At 43.6% G+C, this 15997-nt stretch overlaps 1 protein-coding gene across 1 annotated transcript in view; it reads right to left on the reverse strand.

Moving 5' to 3' along the window:
• The window catches only part of LOC141133842 (phospholipid scramblase 3-like), a 599764-nt gene that overhangs the window by 136723 nt on the left and 447044 nt on the right, over positions 1-15997 (reverse strand). The window lies entirely within an intron of this gene.

Below are 15997 nucleotides of genomic sequence, written 5' to 3' on the forward strand. Positions count from 1 at the left end.
ATGTCAGATTTCTTCAAGTTCTTTGCATGATGTGAACTGTTAGCAAAGGGACTTGCAAAGTTTAACGATCGCCCTGAAAGTTATAGAGCATGGCGTTCGTCCTTCAGAAATGCAACTAGAGACCTTGAGCTAAATGCAAGTGAAGAAGCCGACCTCTTAGTCAATTGGCTGGGGAATGAGTCGTCAGAGCATGCAAGGAGAATCAGAGACATTAACATTAATTACCCAAGCAGAGGGCTGAGCATGATATGGGAAAGGGTCGATGAATGTTACGGTTCCCCAGAAGTTATAGAAAACTCTTTTTAAGCGAATAGAGGACTTTCCCAGGATTCCTAACAAAGGCTACCAGAAGCTGAGAGAACTGAGTGACCTAGTGACAGAACTCCAAATAGCCAAAGCAGAAGGAGACTTGCCAGGCCTTGCCTTTCTGGACACAGCCCGTGGCGTTAACTCTATAGTGCAAAAGCTACCTTACAGCCTTCAAGAAACCTGGATTTCACGAGGCTCCAAATACAAGCAAAAGCACAACGTCCCCTTCCCACCATTCTCTTATTTTGTGGACTTTATTCGCTATCAAGCAAAGCTTAAAAATTATCCTAGTTTTGACATCTCATCATCTGACTCTGCTCACCCTAGATCAAGTAAGCCTGCTCTAACCCGCAACTTCAAAGACGCACCTGTTGCAGTATGCAAAACAAGTGTATCTCCAACACAGGATCCAAGCAGAGAGTGTCCTATTCACAAGAAGCCTCATTCGTTGTCAAAGTGCAGAGGTTTTAGAGAAAAGACTCTCCAAGATCGCAAAACCTTCCTCAAGGAAAACAGACTTTGTTACAGGTGCTGCGCATCAACTTCTCACCTTGGGAAAGACTGTAAGGTGAGCATCAACTGCTCTGAGTGCAACAGCTCAGAGCACAACACAGCTCTACATCCAGGGCCAGCGCCATGGACTCTTACCCCCTCACCCCCAGTGGAAGAGCACGGCGGGGAGCAACAAGACACAGTACCTCCTGTAGTTACACCCCGATGCACCCAAGTCTGTGGAGAAGGTCTGTCTAACAAATCCTGCTCTAAGATTTGTCTTGTCACAGTTTACCCCACGGGTCGCAGAGAAAAAGCAGTGAAGCTATACGTGATCCTGGATGATCAAAGCAACAGATCACTCGCCAGCTCAGCCTTCTTTGACACTTTCAAAATCAAGGAAGCCGGCTCTTCATACTTACTTAAGACTTGTACAGGGGTAAGTGAAGAAACTGGGAGAAGAGCCATTGGTTACCAAATCGAATCCTTTGATGGTCAGACAACCCTGCCTCTGCCAACTCTAATCGAGTGCAATCAGTTCCTAACGGATAGAGAGGAGATCCCTACACCAGAGGTGGCACTTCATCACGGACATCTGAAGGGCATAGCACATCTCATCCCTGAACTGGATCCCCAGGCCGAGATAGCGCTTCTCCTTGGGAGGGACATCATCAGAGTTCACAAGGTGAGAAAACAAATCAATGGTCCCCACAACTCCCCCTATGCCCAGAAGCTAGATCTAGGATGGGTCATCATAGGCAACATATGCCTAGGGAGTGTTCACAAACCAACCAGCGTGAACTCTCTCTTTACAAAGACACTAGAAGGTGGGCGTCCATCCCTATTTCAGCCTTGCACCAACAGATTCCTTGTAAGAGAGAAGCCTGCCAGTGTAATTCATTCCAACCCTTACACCGCTAATCTTCTTTGTCATGAAGACAGAGATCATTTAGGGTGCTCAGTTTTCCAAAGGACTAAAGAAGATCACAAAATTGGCCCATCTATTGAAGATCATATCTTCTTGGAGATAATGAGACAGGGATTCTACAAAACCAACGAAAACAGCTGGGTGGCACCCCTGCCTTTCAAAGCACAGAGACCCCGTCTTGCTAACAACAGAGAACAAGCTTTGAAACGCTTTTCTTCCCTCAGATCCAATTTTCAAAGAAAAACAGAAATGAAAGGGCTTTTCTTCTCATTCATGAGTAAGATGTTTGAGGATGACCATGCTGAGATAGCCCCACCTCTAAAAGACAATGAAGAGTGCTGGTACCTACCAATCTTCGGTGTCTACCACCCCAAGAAGCCAGGTAAAATCCGGGTAGTGTTTGACTCCAGCTCACAGCATCAAGGGGTCTCATTAAATGATGTCCTCCTAAAGGGACCAGATCTCAACAACACACTTCTTGGTGTTCTCATCAGATTCCGCAAAGAAGCAGTTGCCATAGTTGTAGACATTCAGCAAATGTTCCACAGCTTCCAAGTCAAGGAAGAACACAGGAACTTCTTGAGATTCCTATGGTTCAAAGACAATGACCCTACTAAAAACATTACAGAATACCGCATGAAAGTGCACGTTTTTGGTAACAGTCCATCTCCTGCTGTTGCCATCTATGGACTTAAGCTATCTGCCCAAGAAGGTGATAAAGACGTTACACAGTTTATTGAAAGAGACTTTTATGTAGATGATGGTCTGAAATCACTTTCTTCACCTGAAGCTGCAATAAGTCTACTCAAGAGGACTCAAAGCACGCTTGCCTCTTCAAATCTCAGACTGCATAAGATAGCATCAAACAGCAAGGTCGTCATGGAGGCCTTCCCTTCCCAAGATTATGCCAGTGACTTCAAAGATCTTGACTTAGCTACAGACTCCCTTCCTATGCAACGCAGCCTAGGACTCAACTGGGACCTCAAGTCTGACACCCTTACCTTTCAGGTTGACCAAGAGACAAAGCCCTTCACACGGCGAGGTGTCTTATCCACCATCAACAGCCTGTATGATCCACTCGGGTTTGCAGCACCAATTACCATCCAAGGTAAGATTCTGCTTAGAGAGCTTACTGCAGACACATGTGATTGGGATTCTCCACTACCTCCTGAGAAAGAGACATTATGGGTAACATGGAGAGACTCTTTAAAGACTTTATCCAACCTACACGTACATAGACCATACACCCACTTTCCTCCCACAAGGGTTCAGTCTACAAAGTTATGTGTATTCTGCGATGCTTCAGTTAAAGCAATAGGAGCAGTAACCTACCTCAAGTCAGTAGACATCGAGGGCCAAGTTCATATTGGGTTTGTTATGGGCAAAGCCAAGCTAGCACCATGTCCTGAAACCACCATTCCAAGATTGGAACTGTGTGCTGCTGTACTAGCAGTAGAACTAGTAGAACTTATTACATCTGAGATGGATCTAGAACTCGAGGACACAGAGTTTTACACAGACAGCAAGGTAGTGTTGGGTTACATTTACAACGAAAGTAGGAGATTCTATGTCTATGTACACAACAGAGTCCTAAGAATCAGGAAGTCAACACAGCCCACCCAGTGGCATTATGTCTCAACTGATCATAACCCAGCAGATCATGCTACAAGGTCTGTACCAGCATCCTGTCTCAAAGACACTACATGGCTCACAGGACCACCCTTCCTGTACAAGTCAGCGCCTACCACTCCAGTAAGGGAGACATATGTACTGCTAGAACCTGAATCTGACTCAGATATCCGTCCTCAGGTTTCCACACTACATACAACAATTTCTAACCAACTGTTGGGATCCAAGCGCTTCCTCAAATTCTCCACTTGGAAGTCCTTACAAAGAGCTACTGCTTGCTTGGTTCACGTAGCCAGATCCTTTAAACGTACCCCTACAAGACCAAGTTGTTTCAAAGGTTGGCATTACTTCCACAAACCATATACAGTAGATGAACTCACAGAAGCAAAAAATGTAATCATCCGCTGTGTCCAACAAGAGACTTATGCAGTAACACTAGAATGTCTTCAAAATCGCAAGAACATTCCAAAGAACTGTCCTCTAAGGAAACTCAACCCCTTTATAGACAATGAAGGACTGTTAAGAGTTGGAGGACGTATTACAAATGCAGGATTTGATAGTGGTGAAAGTAATCCTATCATAATACCAAACAACCATGTTGCGTCTTTACTTGTGGAATTCTACCACACACACAGATAAAACACCAAGGACGTTTGTTCACCGAAGGAGCCTTGCGTGCAGCTGGACTGTGGATAGTGGGAGCCAAGAGACTTGTGAGTACAACCATTTTCAAATGTATCACTTGTCGTAAGCTTTGTGGTATGTTTCAAACCCAGAAAATGGCCAACCTTCCTGCAGACCGACTCAGTACAGAACCCCCTTTCACAAACGTCGGCCTTGATGTGTTTGGGCCTTGGGCTGTCATCACACGACAAACCAGAGGAGGCAGTGCCAACAGCAAACGTTGGGCTGTCATGTTTACTTGTATGTGCATTAGAGCTGTACACATAGAAGTAACTGAGTCCTTAGACACATCCAGCTTTATCAATGCCCTGAGACGTTTCATCTCTATTAGAGGCCCTGTCAAACACATATGCTCTGATAGAGGAACCAACTTTGTTGGAGCTTGCAAAGAATTGAATATCTCTTCAAACCTAGACACAGAACGTGTAGAGAGATACCTTTCAGAACAGGGTTGTAAATGGACATTTAACCCCCCACACTCTTCTCACATGGGAGGTGCCTGGGAGCGTATGATTGGTATTGCTCGAAGAATCCTAGATTCAATGTTTCTACATTTGGGAACTTCAAAACTCACACATGAGACTCTGACAACCTTCATGGCTGAAGTATCAGCTGTAATGAATGCCAGACCTTTGACATCTATACCTAATCATCCTGAAGATCCTTTCTTGCTTACACCTTCCACTTTGCTCACTTAGAAAGTTGAGGTGATCACAGCTCCTCCAGTCAATCTAGACACAAAGGACTTATACAGATGTCAATGGAAAAGAGTACAAGTGTTAGCTGACATCTTTTGGAACAAGTGGAAGAAACAATACTTGTCTAATCTACAGACCAGGAACAAGTGGCAAGACAGCAAACCCAACTTACAGCCTGGTGCCATCGTTCTCATGAAAGACTCTCAATCGAGGAGAAACGAGTGGCCTTTAGGTCTGATAACCCAAGTGTATCCCAGTGAAGATGGAAACGTCAGGAAAGTTGAGCTCAAAGTTATTAGGCAAGGCCAGCCTAAACTTTTCCTCAGACCTGTTTCTGAACTTATTTTGTTACTCTCCTCCGGAGTGCCATGATGTGTGGTATCCGTGGGAAACCAAGCGGGGAGTGTCATGCCTTCTGTAATAAGGCTTGTGATTTTCCTATTGACTTTTTGATTTAATTAGATTGCTCTATGCTGCCATCTAGTGACCATTTTGCATAACTGCGCTATATCTATTTCATGTAGTCATTTAGTATAGTAGGTTAGATTTGGTACATGAAAGCCTCCGTACTTTCAATCCCATCAGGCCTTGCATCAGCTTCCTCCACCATTTTCATCTTTTCCTTCCATGGAAGCATACACATCTGCTGCTAAGCTCTACGTTAGCCATCCGGATCCATCTTCGGTATGTTTACTAATTGTATCTTCAGCTAGATAGATAGATAGGATGGCACTAATTGTATGATCTTTATTAATTGCATTTTGTCTGTATCTGTTACAGTTTTACTCTATCTTGTATCAATAAAAGTTCAAAAGGATTCTGCCCCTACTGGAATGCATTGGTATGAGAGGAGTTAACAGTGTGCCCGAATACACCCCAGTCACGTGTAGAGAGAGATCGGAGATCCCGTGTACATGTACTGGTAAGATAACATAGAGGAGAGATTGGGGATCCTGTGTACATATAATGATAAGGTAACAGAGGAGAGATCGGGGATCCTGTGTACTTGTACTGATAAGATAACAGAGGAGAGATTCTGGATCCTGTGTACATGTACTGATAAGATAACACAGAAGAGAGATCGGGGATCCTGTGTACATGTACTGATAAGATAACACAGAGGAGAGATCGGGGATCCTGTGTACATATACTGATAAGAAAACAGAGGAGAGATCGGGGATCCCGTGTATATGTACTGATAAGATAACATAGAGGAGAGATCGGGGATCATGTGTACATGTACTGATAAGATAACATAGAGGAGAGATCGGGGATCCTGTGTACATGTACTGATAAGATAACATAGAGGAGAGATCGGGGATCATGTGTACATGTACTGATAAGATAACATAGAGGAGAGATCGGGGATCCTGTGTACTTGTACTGATATGATAACATAAAGGAGATATTGAGGATCCTGTGTACATGTACTGATATGATAACATAGAGGAAAGATTGGGGATCCTGTGTACATGTACTGATAAGATAACATAAAGGAGAGATCGGGGATCCTGTGTACATGTACTGATAAGATAACAGAGGAGAGATCGGGGGTCCTGTGTACATGTACTGATAAGATAACATAGAGGAGAGATCGGGGATCCTGTGTACATGTACTGATAAGATAACACAGAGAAGAGATCGGGGATGCTGTGTACATATAATGATAAGGTAACAGAGGAGAGATCGGGGATCCTGTGTACTTGTACTGATATGATAACATAAAGGAGATATTGAGGATCCTGTGTACATGTACTGATAAGATAACATAGAGGAGAGATTGGGGATCCTGTGTACATGTACTGATAAGATAACATAGAGGAGAGATCGGGGATCCTGTGTACATGTACTGATAAGATAACACAGAGGAGAGATCGGGGATCCTGTGTACATGTACTGATAAGATAACACGGAAGAGAGATCGGGGATCCTGTGTACACGTACTGATAAGATAACATAGAGGAGAGATCGGGGATCCTGTGTACATGTACTGATAAGATAACATAGAGGAGAGATCGGGGATCCTGTGTACATGTACTGATAAGATAACATAGAGGAGAGATCGGGGATCCTGTGTAAATGTACTATACATGTACTAGATGGAGTTTCCTATTAGTGGTGATTGGGATTGTAATTTTAAAATTATCTACTAGACTGGTTGGTCTACATTTGGCACTTATATTTTCCACTCATCGAATTCCCTGTTGCCTTACATATAGTCATCCACTAGATGGAGCCTCGTAATGAAAAAGAGTAGTTTTTTCGCATTAGATAAACTATGTTTCCAAAATATAGATGTAAAGGATCTTATTTACTGTGAGGTGCTTAAGAAGATTATTATTGAGGTGGATCTATAGGAATTATCAAGCTTTACAGTTGTCTGATGTTTTAATAAAAGGTTACCATGACAGCGGTATCGTTATTTAAGCCTTTTCCGCACACCCAAATATATGCCTTTTGAAAAAGTGACGTGGACAGTGACGCAACGCGTCAGGGAAGAGAGCTGGGTGCCGTCACTCCCGGTCGCGGCCGAGACTGGAGGTTTTTTGTGTATACTATGCTGTTTACCTAGTATTTTAACTGTAAGTCACTACGTTTTTTTAATAAATTTATTGTCGAAGTACTACACTATGGATGCCTCCCTCTTCTTTTCCATGCCAACGAGTACATTTAACCATTGATTGTGATCCTATTGGGAACGTTCTGGAGGTGATTGATCGCCCAGTGGGGAAACACCAGAGAGGCACAATTTATCGGTACATGAGGTGAGAGGCTGGGGCAAATAGTGTGTAACACATTGGATGGTGGAAACATATTGGACGGTGGCACATACACTTTAATGTGATGATCTTTTTGCTGCACATTTGGACACGTTTTTAAAGATATCTCAATCACTGCTGCACCTTATATGGGACTTTTCTCTTATGCGCCATTAAAATACTATATGTCAGAATTTATTTTAATTATTTGCTTTTTTGCACATGTCCATTTGGAATATTTATGATGAATTATGTAATTTATTGATTGTTTATTATATGTACTTTATCATGTTGATGCACATTAGTTATCCAAAATGTATCTATGTGATTTGATTATATTTTGAAGTCATCATAGCACTGGATGCTATTTCCTTTGTTGGAAGCTTTTTATATTTGCACATGTCCCACCAATGTTAGTGGGCCATTTAGCTTAGGTTATATTAATTATTTGCCCAATTAATATTAATTGATCAGTCAGTTATCACCTTTGACAGCTACCCATGTGGGTTTAACATTTTTTTAGTAAGCGCCACATTTTCTGCTACCCTGTTTCCCCGAAAATAAGACCTAGCGTGATTGTCAGTGATGGCTGCAATATAAGCCCTACCCCCCAAATAAGCCCTACCCTGTTTCCCCGAAAATAAGCCCTACCCTCAAAATAAGACCTACAAGGACTTTAACTAGGGCTTACATGGGGGGTAGGGCTTATATTGCAGCCATCACCGACAATTACGCAAGGTCTTATTTTCGGGGAAACAGGGTATCTATTATATATGTTTTAGTTTTGATTACTATTTTATGTTGGCAGCTACTGCTATTATTACATGTACTGATAAGATAACATAGAGGAGAGATCGGGAATCCTGTGTACATGTACTGATAAGATAACATAGAGGAGAGATCGGGGATCCTGTGTACATGTACTGATAAGATAACATAGAGGAGAGATCAGGGATTCTGCGTACGTGTACTGATAAGATAACAGAGGAGAGATCGGGGATCCTGTGCACATATAATGATAAGGTAACAGAGGAGAGTCCGGGGATCCTGTGTACATGTACTGATATGATAACATATAGGAGAGATTGAGGATCCTGTGTACGTGTACTGATAAGATAACATAGAGGAGAGATCAGGGATCCTGTGTACATGTACTGATAAGATAACATAGAGGAGAGATTGGGGATCCTGTGTACATGTACTGATAAGATAACATAGAGGAGAGATTGGGGATCCTGTGTACTGATAAGATAACATAGAGGAGAGATCGGGGATCCTGTGTACATGTACTGATAATGTAACAGAGGAGATGTCACAGACCTAGCCAGGACAGAGGCTGTTGGAGAGGACTGAATGCTAGCCTCTATCCTTTTGTTTATGGGCCCTGGATTTTCAAGGGAACAATACTCTTTGTGAGGCGAATTAGAAATCCAGTCTGAACTGTACTAATCGGACTCAGTCTTGTATATATGTATATATTGTATGTTGTTTAATTCATACTGTTGGGACACATACTGTGAGGAGATGCTGGTGTCATCAACTCCAACTACCTGTCTTGTTCTCTGCTATAATGTGTTTAATGTAAATGAGTTTAGTCTGGCTTAACACAGGTTCTAAGGGTATTCCACACATTGTTGTTTGTTCTAATTAACCCTGTGTTTATGTTTATGGTAATGAGCTAGGAGACGTAGTCACCTAGTCTGGGTAAATGATTTAGATAATTAGCTCATGTTAATTAGGTTACAGTTGTATTGTTAGAGGAGGTTCCAACGGCATATAAAGTCTTGCAATTTTGATTCTAAATAAAACAGTCCATGTTAGCATCTAAGCAAGTCTCGCCTTGTTTTATGCTTGAGAGCGCTTGGAATATCTGATATCTGTATCCAGACTACAAGGAAGCGGTATACTGACGGACGCACTCAAGCGGATTGTGGGACGTTCCGTGACATTGGTGGCAAGCAGCGGGACACTTCCTGCAGTCTGGGACATCCAAACCTCCAACTGGATCCAAGATCAGCATAGCAGACTTCAGTCACCCCAGCGGAGATATGGACCTGGCATCAGAGTTCCCGGGGCTGCTGTGGATCATCCTTTCAACATACACCAGGACTGTGTCTGAGGATGAATACCTGGAGCTCAGGCAGCAAATTCGGGTGGAGCTCTGGATTGGAGCCCTCCAGCTCGCTGGTATAAAACAGGGCAAGTGCTTTCCAACCCAAGAGCAACGGGCCAGTGACCAACGGGCATTGCGGATGGCATTCCTAGGAGAGCGGCCCCAGGAGCAATGGGTGACTGCATTGGACAGGCTGGTCCAGCAGGAGATAGAGCTGGACAATCGTTATCGGGATCTGCAATGGCACGCAGAGGAGGGATATTTAGGGGAGAAAACAGAATGCTCTCCGGAGGGATATGACTTTGGCGGCCCTGGATTGCTGTGGGAGAGCCTTACAGATCGTTTTGTGTTTGGCAATGAAGGGGAACCTGCCCTTGAGGACCTGCGAGAATATAGAGAGGCTATGCTCAGTCTTGCAGGGGTCTCAGAGCTCAAAACTGATCTGGACCATTTGCTAAGGAAGGAACAGCACCTGGAAAGGGCATACAGGAAACTGCTAGAACACGTTCAGCAGCATGCCAGAGAACTGGCAGTGGGAAATCCGGAGATTGCCGTCCCCAAACCTGAAGTGCTGACAACAGGGCAGAGCTCTGCTTACCTCTGCCCAGCAATGATAGCATCTTCTGGGTTCCATGGACAGGAGATGGTGAACCTCTATCCCCAGACATCAGTTGCAGAGACATGGGATTTGATAGACTTTTCTGCTGAGAAAGAACAACCTGATGAGCCTCCAGCAGAAGAGCTGCTATCAGGGCCAAAGTTTACTGTGCTCTGCTCAGCACCAACAGTGGCTTCGGCCTTCTTGAGAGAAGAGGTAGTCGGCCTTTATCCCACAACACTGACAGGGACATGTGATTTTCTGCCAGCAGCATCTATGGAGTTACAACAAACTTCTCCAGCTGAAAATTTGGTAACTGAACAGAGGGTCCAAGACCTTTGTCCCACACTTTTACCAATTCCAGAGACTGGGGATTTAATAGACGTTTCTGTAGAGGAGGAACCACCTGGCAAACCCCCAGCAGAAGTGCTGCAACCGGACAGAGGGTCCAAGACCTCTGCCCCACACCTGCAGCAATTGTGGAGGCCCAAGGTGAGGAGGTGGCAGTCTATCGCGAGCTGCAGATCAGGATCCAAGGAGAGAATGCAGTCATCACCTCACAACTGCAGCTTGATCTGGTGTCGGTGGATGGGGCTTCAGTCCCCACCTGTATACCCCAGGGATGCTGGGCAGTCGGCCCAGATCCCCAACAGCATGATGGAGTGAGCCCAGTCCCCCTGTCTTCTCTCCAGCGGCAGAAAGGACTCCAGGAAGAAGGGCCAGTCCGGGTCTCTCCCCAGCGGCAGATATGTTCTCTGAGAGAGGCAGAGGTTGGCTGGGTGAGTAATACTCTGTTTGGAGCAATTTGTTTGGGGTACTGTGTGGGTACAGGCAGTAGAGGACTGGAACTATGGACTAACTTCAGAGTCAACCCGTCTGGGGTCTCCTCCTGTGTTAGTCTCCAGCCAAAAGGGGAGAAATGTGACAGACCTAGCCGGGACAGAGGCTGTTGGAGAGGACTGAATGCAAGCCTCTTGCCTTTTGATTATGGGCCCTGGATTTTCAATGGAACAACACTCTTTGTGAGGTGAATTAGAAATCCAGTCTGAACTCTACTAATCGGACTCATTCATGTATATATGTATATATTGTATGTTGTTTGATTCATACTGTTGGGACACATACTGTGAGGAGATGCTGGTGTCATCAACTCCAACTACCTCTCTTGTTCTCTGCTATAATGTGTTTAATGTAAATGAGTTTAGTTTGGCTTACCACAGGTTCTAAGGGTATTCCACACATTGTTGTTTGTTCTAATTAACCCTGTGTTTATGTTTATGGTAATGAGCTAGGAGAGGTAGTCACCTAGTCTGGGTAAATGATTTAGATAATTAGCTCATGTTAATTAGGTTACAGTTGTATTGTTAGAGGAGGTTCCAACGGCATATAAAGTCTTGCAATTTAGATTCTAAATAAAACAGTCCATGTTAGCATCTAAGCAAGTCTCGCCTTGTTTTATGCTTGAGAGTGGTTGGAATATCTGATATCTGTATCCAGACTACAAGGAAGTGGTATACTGACGGAAGCACTCAAGCGGAGTGTGGGACGTTCCGTGACAGGAGAGATCGGGGATCCTGTGTACATGTACTGATATGATAACATAGAGGAGAGATTGAGGATCCTGTGTACATGTACTGATAAGATAACATTGAGGAGAGATTGGGGATCCTGTGTACATGTACTGATAAGATAACATAGAGGAGAGACTGGGGATCCTGTGTACATATAATGATAAGGTAACAGAGGAGAGATCGGGGATCCTGTGTACATGTACTGATAAGATAACATAGAGGAGAGATCGGGGATCCTGTGTACATGTACTGATAAGATAACATAGAGGAGAGATTGAGGATCCTGTGTACATGTACTGATTAGATAACACTGAAGAGAGATCAGGGATCCTGTGTACATATACTGATAAGATAACATAGAGGAGAGATCGGGGATCCTGTGTACATGTACTGATAACATAACATAGAGGAGAGATCGGGGATCCTGTGTACATGTACTGATAAGATAACATAGAGGAGAGATCGGGGATCCTGTGTACATGTACTACACATGTACTAGATGGAGTTTCCTATTAGTGGTGATTGGGATTGTAATTTTAAAATTATCTACTAGACTGGTTGGTCTACATTTGGCACTTATATTTTCCACTCATCGAATTCCCTGTTGCCTTACATATAGTCATCCACTAGATGGAGCCTCGTAATGAAAAAGAGCAGTTTTTTCGCATTAGATAAACTATGTTTCCAAAGTATAGATTTAAAGGATCTTATTTACTGTGAGGTGCTTAAGAAGATTATTATTGAGGTGGATCTATAGGAATTATCAAGCTTTACAGTTGTCTGATGTTTTAATAAAAGGTTACCATGACAGCGGTATCGTTATTTAAGCCTGTTCCGCACACCCAAATATATGCCTTTTGAAAAAGTGACGTGGACAGTGACGCAACGCATCAGGGAAGAGAGCTGGGTGCCGTCACTCCCGGTCGCGGCCGAGACCGGAGGTTTTCGTGTATACTATGCCGTTTACCTAGTATTTTAACTGTAAGTCACTACGTTTTTTAAATAAATTTATTGTCGAAGTACTACACTATGGATGCCTCCCTCTTCTTTTCCATGCCAACGAGTACATTTAACAATTGATTCTGATCCTATTGGGAACGTTCTGGAGGTGATTGATCGCCCAGTGGGGAAACACCAGAGAGGCACAATTTATCGGTACATGAGGTGAGAGGCTGGGGCAAATAGTGTGTAACACATTGCATGGTGGAAACATATTGGACGGTGGCACATACACTTTAATGTGATGATCTTTTTGCTGACACGTTTTTAAAGATATCTCAATCACTGCTGCACCTTATATGGGACTTTTCTCTTATGCGCCATTAAAATACTATATGTCAGAATTTATTTTAATTATTTGCTCTTTTGCACATGTCCATTTGGAATATTTATGATGAATTATGTAATTTATTGATTGTTTATTATATGCACTTTATCATGTTGATGCACATTAGTTATCCAAAATGTATCTATGTGATTTGATTATATTTTGAAGTCATCATAGCACTGGATGCTATTTCCTTTGTTGAAAGCTTTTTATATTTGCACATGTCCCACCAATGTTAGTGGGCCATTTAGCTTAGGTTATATTAATTATTTGCCCAATTAATGTTAATTGATCAGTCAGTTATCACCTTTGACAGCTACCCATGTGGGTTTAACATTTTTTTAGTAAGTGCCACATTTTCTGCTATTTATTATATATGTTTTAGTTTTGATTACTATTTTATGTTGGCAGCTACTGCTATTAGGTTTAGATTGTATTACCCTGGTGGTTCGTGCATTAGTACCCCCCCCTTCTTTACATAGGAGAAGACTTTTGTACCTGGGTCGAGGATACTAGTGACAAAGTTCAAGTCCATATGGATAAGGTTAGATCCAAGTTGGAATCCTTTTAAGGGTCCGGGAAACTTTGGTGATTTTTTTATTTTCCATTGGATCATGGTTGAAGGAAGTAGGGGTATATATACTCATCTTGTTTGTGTTTCTATTCCTCCTATATGCCATGATGAGGTGCTCCTGTTGCTTGATCGGTCGAGTCAACTGAGCCTGAGCAGTGACTGACTAATGATCACTACTCCTGCATTCTCCTTCATGTCTTCATTTCTGGGCGGTGCTGTCACCGGGCGGCGTGTCACTTCCTGTTTCGGCTGGTGTGAATGGAGAAGCAAGGTAAGTTAATGTGTTACTAACAGCCTTTGTCTGTCCACCGTGTTATACTCTTCTTAGTCTGTGATCGGAGGGTTGAGGGATCCATGCTTCACCTCTGCCCTGCCTGGAATCAACCTCTGCTCCAGCCCTTCACCCGACAATCTGCTGGAGCCTTCATTACACATCTCCTGTATGTGTATATCACGGGGGCTCCCAGCACTGCGTCCTACAGTCATGCTGTGCATTCTATCATCTCATATCTATCTATCTATCTATCTATCTATCTATCTATCTATCTATCTATCTATCTATCTATCTATCTATCTATCTATCTATCTATCTATCTATCTAACTATATAACTGCATATTTATCTATCTGTATATCTATATAGCTGTATATCTATCTATCTATATAACTGTATATCTATCTGTATATCTATCTATCTGTATATCTATCTGTATATCTGTCTATCTGTATATCTATCTGTATAACTGTATATCTATCTATCTGTATATCTATCTATATGTCTGTCTATCTATCTATCTATCTATCTATCTATCTATCTATCTATCTATTTATCTATCTATCGGCCCCATCACGGGCAAGTAACTTGGGGGGGGGGTTGGTTGAGATTTTGTTGCGCCCCCCCTAAAAAAATGGAGCACCAGCCGCCACTGGCCCCAAGTTAGATGCACAAAATGCAGATGAAGCATTGAGGATATCTAGTGGTGGGTGAAGAAATGATAGCCCAATCCAATCACACCTTGCTATGGGTAATAAGAAGGTATGTGCAGCCAGGAGAATGAAGAATCTTCTGAGGTCTCTGGTGAAGCACCTTTCCCTTCTATGAAAATATGAGTCTGTCAGAGCTGCAGCCACACCTATGTCTGCTGTAGGTAGGAATAGGGAAGAGATGTCTGTGCTGTGGATGGTAGGAATAAGAGATCTCACAACACAAAGTCTGCTAGATATCACAAACAAGGTGGAGGGGGGCGTATTTGATGAGGTGAGGTCTCTTCAGGTGAAGGGGACAGTATTGGGTGCGGTGGGCTCTCCTCAGGTGGAGGGGACGGTATTGGGTGAGGTGGGCTTTCCTCAGGTGGAGGGGACAGTATTGGGTGAGGTGGGGGTCTCCTCAGGTGGAGGGGATGGAATTAGGTGCGGTGGGGTCTCCTCAGGTGGAGGGGATGTGTTAGGTGAGGTGGGGTCTGCTCAGGTGGAGGGGGTGGTGTTAGGTGGGGTCTCCTCAGGTGGAGGGGATGGTATTAGGTGAGGCAGGGTGTCCTCAAGTGGAGGGGATAGTACTGGGTGAGTCAGGCCCTGCTTGGGTGAAGGGGACGGTATTGGGTGAGGTGGAGTCTCGTCGGGTGGGGAGGACGGTATCGGGTGAGGTGGGGTCTCCTCAGGTCAAGGGAACAATATTAGGTGAGGTAGAGTCTTCCCAGGTGGAGGGGATGGTATTGGGTGAGATGGGGTGGGGTCTCCTCAGGTGGAGGGGATGGTATTGTGAGGTGAGGTAGGGTATCCTCAGGTGGAGGCAAAAGTATGTGCTGCCCCTCAAATGAGTTCCCAGTGTTAATCCACCATCATACAAAGACATTGTAGGCAGTTGTGCTCCTCAAATCTTGTGGTTGGTGAAGACCCTTTTCTATTCCCCTATGACGGTCCTCCTGAGATTTCCATCTGTACACAATGTCAGAACACAGTCAAACTTTATCCCAAAATTCATTTTTTATTATAAAATATACATGGAAAAGGCATTCCTCCTCCTGGACACTCCCACAAAACTAAGGCATACTGGGAGTAGGAGGGGCTATACTGGTCACACAGTTTTGTTTACCAGTGTTCCATTCTTCCTGTAGGTGGCAGTGTAACCTGACAATCTCTGAATTCCTGCATTCCTCAAAGAAGAAGAAATAAATACAAATGTTGTTTTCCTTGACTAAACCTGACAGAGAGCATCCTTCCCTTAGATTCAGGGTGGGGTAAACTGTCCAATCAGCAATAAGGGACACACAGGTATTCAAACATTTGAAGAATAGACAACTTTATCAGAAGGGAGGG

The sequence above is a fragment of the Aquarana catesbeiana genome, linkage group LG03 (assembly GCF_042186555.1).
Source record: "Aquarana catesbeiana isolate 2022-GZ linkage group LG03, ASM4218655v1, whole genome shotgun sequence".
Taxonomy (NCBI): Eukaryota; Metazoa; Chordata; class Amphibia; order Anura; family Ranidae; genus Aquarana; species Aquarana catesbeiana.